Source organism: Hylobates moloch, unplaced genomic scaffold (assembly GCF_009828535.3).
Source record: "Hylobates moloch isolate HMO894 unplaced genomic scaffold, HMol_V3 SCAFFOLD_16, whole genome shotgun sequence".
Taxonomy (NCBI): domain Eukaryota; kingdom Metazoa; phylum Chordata; class Mammalia; order Primates; family Hylobatidae; genus Hylobates; species Hylobates moloch.
Window position 1 is genome coordinate 4,138,305 of NW_026652291.1, and position 2,991 is coordinate 4,141,295.

Here is a 2,991-nt window from a genome sequence, read left to right on the forward strand (position 1 = left end):
CGCACCACTGCACTCCAGCCTGGGCAACAAGAGTGAAACTCTGTCTCAAAAAAAAAAAAAAAAAAGGAAACATTTTCAAATAATAGTCTTCTGGCTCATAAGAATACCAGTTGTTTCAAAAGGAACAAGTTAAACTTGGGGAAATACTAGGAACGAATAGTAACACTTAATGAAATATTGATTGGGGGTTACAGACTATTGAAACAGAAATAAGTCCCTAGAGCTTCATTGCCCAATCGCAACCAAGACAGACCAACAGACTTTTGAGTGAGTAACAGCATACCACATTTCTGACATGTGTGTATTTCAACACGTTTGATTTATTGGTTAAGTGAAGTCACTGATGATCAAATATCCTTGATGGGAATCCCCAGCCCTCCCCACTGCCATCTGCATTTAGAGAATCCCAGGAATCTATGTGAGTAGAGGACGGCGGGCAAAGAATAAGAGACTTTTAGGTCTGAGTTGGTCCATTAGGGAATTAGATGTGTTTGTGCTCATTTGAAGCAGAAGAAATACACTGCTAGAGGAAGAAGAGAATCCCAGCTCGAATCCTGCCCACTGGAGACCATGGCACAACTTCCAGATGGTGATATTCAGATTCTTTTGATATTTCTCCAGCTAGGGATATGAAATACATATAAGAAAAAAAATCCCTTGTGCCCTGGAGGAAAAATAAGCACATCCTAACTATTGAGAATCTCGTGTTTGTATTTAATGAAATGATCGCCTCCTATTTGAATGTCATGAGATCAGCCATTGGGGCCACTAGAGTCTAAGCTTGATACAGCAACATGAGGATCTGTGGTCCCTTCTGTCCCATTCACCCAGGATTCTTGGTGCTTCAGACAGGGTCTGGGATGTTATAGGTGCTTAGAACGATGTCATGATCAAGTGACGTGATGATTGACAGAGATGACGGTAGAATGGGGGCTATTCGAATGAGAAGTACCTTTTGGGCAGTAAGTTAAAACAGTGGGTAGACCCTTGAGGAGTTCATGGTGTCATTTGATTATGCAGTCTTCACGACCCTTTCCCTAGGGTTTTTTTTTTCTTAACAGAGTCTCCTTCTTGTTGCCCAGGCTGGAATGCAACGGCTTAATCTCGGCCCACTGCAACCTCCGCCTCCCAGGTTTAAGCGATTCTCCTGCCTCAGTCTCCCAAATAGCTGGGATTACAGGTGCCTGCCACCACGCCTGGCTAATATTGTATTTTTAGTTTCTCCATGTTGGTCAGGCTGGTCTCAAACGCCCGGCCTCAGGTGATCCGCCCGCTTCAGCCTCCCAAAATACTGGGATTACAAGCGTGAGCCACCACGCCGGGCTTTCCCTAGGTTCTTAAATAACTGAGGAAGAATAACGAAGACCCAGGAAGGCATTCCAAAGAGCACATGGCTAATTCACAGATAAGGGAGAAACACAATGTTTAAGAAATTCAGTAGCACCCAACAGCAGACTGAAAACAAGTTGGGAAGTGGACTCTCTCACGGAGCTCAAACACTCAAGCAGCATTTGCATCTCAGAAGTAATTTTTGAGAATTCATTTGAAGAAGGAAGGATTTTCCTTTCCTTTCCTTTCCTTTTACAGGATGGTTCCCCCTAATGAACTGTTTTAAGCGGACGAAAGAATTCATTTGGCACGCTCTTGCTTAAAACCCACAGGAAAAAAAGCAAAGTTCTCTTAAGGATGTCAGCTCCAGACTAGAGCAGTCCGTTTGAAAAATCTTGGTTTTGAGAAAGTGGCAGAATTACATAATTATTCACAACTCATAAGACATTAAAATACTTCTTCCAAATATGAAGTTGTGAGATAACAAAAACCACAAATTCTAGACTTGCGGAGGGTGTGTGCATCTTTTACTCTCCCACACACAAACCCACATCAAAGAGTCTGGGTGGCGCTGGGCCGGAACTCGTGGCCGCGCTCGCCTTGGTGCGCCTGGGCCACAGGAGGAGGCTGCTGGGGCCGCTCTTCCGCCGCACCTCCCTGAAGGAGATCCGGGGGCAGTGGGGATGCTGAGGATGCAGCGCCGGAGAGGCAGGTGGCAGCCCCTGCGAAGAGGTGGTCCCCGCAGAGCACACGGAGACCACGAGGTTCCTTCTCGCCCACTCACAGCAATGCTGCACGAGGTGAGGAACGACCTGGAAAAGTCCCAAAGTAAAGGCATCGGGTGATGAGAGGAATCTGGGGGTGGAGAAGTGGTCAGACGAGCCCCAGGGCTCTGTCATTCTGGAAGGGAGCCCCTGCCCTGTCGTTGTGGGTGGGCATAACTTTGAAAATCAGGGCACTTCATTTGACAAGACTCATTTTTAAAAGCTCATGTTACCTGTTGAAAACCCAAGGGAGACGGGCCTTTGGCGGATGGATTAAGCGCCGCTCATTCAGTCCCATTTGACGGAAGGACCTGCCTCAGCCCCGTATGAGGCTGCGGGGATTCCAAAGTAAAGTCAAGCAGGTGGGGTTCCTGCCTGCAAGGAGCTTCCCACCTAGCAGGGCCGTCCGGTGGGCAAACTGTTGGCATTGGATGAGCAAATAGTGCATTGTGCTGATGACAGGAGACGCAGGTAGGGGGTGCCCAGGGGCCCGAGAGGAGGGGTGTGGTGGAGGGAGGGAGAGGAGGGGTGTGGTGGAGGGCAGGAGAGGAGGGATGGGGTGGAGGGCGGGAGAGGAGGCCTGGGGTGGAGGGCGGGAGAGGAGGCTGAGAACTGGAGCGTGGAGTGGGCATGGGCCCGGGGAACCGAGAGAGCAGCCTGCGCAGAGACCAGAGGGCAGCAGACAGGCCTGTGTGTCTGAGGAGGGGAGCCTCCGATGGGGAAGGCTGGGGAGTGGGTGCAGGCAGGAGACTGTCGAGACTGGCCATGGGGAACCGCGGACGGGCGTCAGCTGGGGAAGACAGTCTAGCAGCACTGGAAAGGCAGGACTGTGGGGTCAGACGGGGATGGGACTGGCCAGCTGGGAGACCCGCAGAGGCTCAGCAAGAGGTACCACAGG

The 2,991-nt window shown here is 50.2% G+C and overlaps 1 long non-coding RNA gene across 1 annotated transcript; it reads right to left on the reverse strand.

Moving 5' to 3' along the window:
• Window positions 1-287: 287 nt before the first annotated feature.
• Window positions 288-2,508, reverse strand: LOC116456256 (uncharacterized). The gene is made up of 2 exons (XR_004244580.1): window positions 2,327-2,508; window positions 288-621 (listed from the first exon to the last, which is right to left on the reverse strand). It is a non-coding gene; the product is annotated as an uncharacterized LOC116456256 (long non-coding RNA).
• Between the last annotated feature and the right edge of the window lie 483 nt (window positions 2,509-2,991).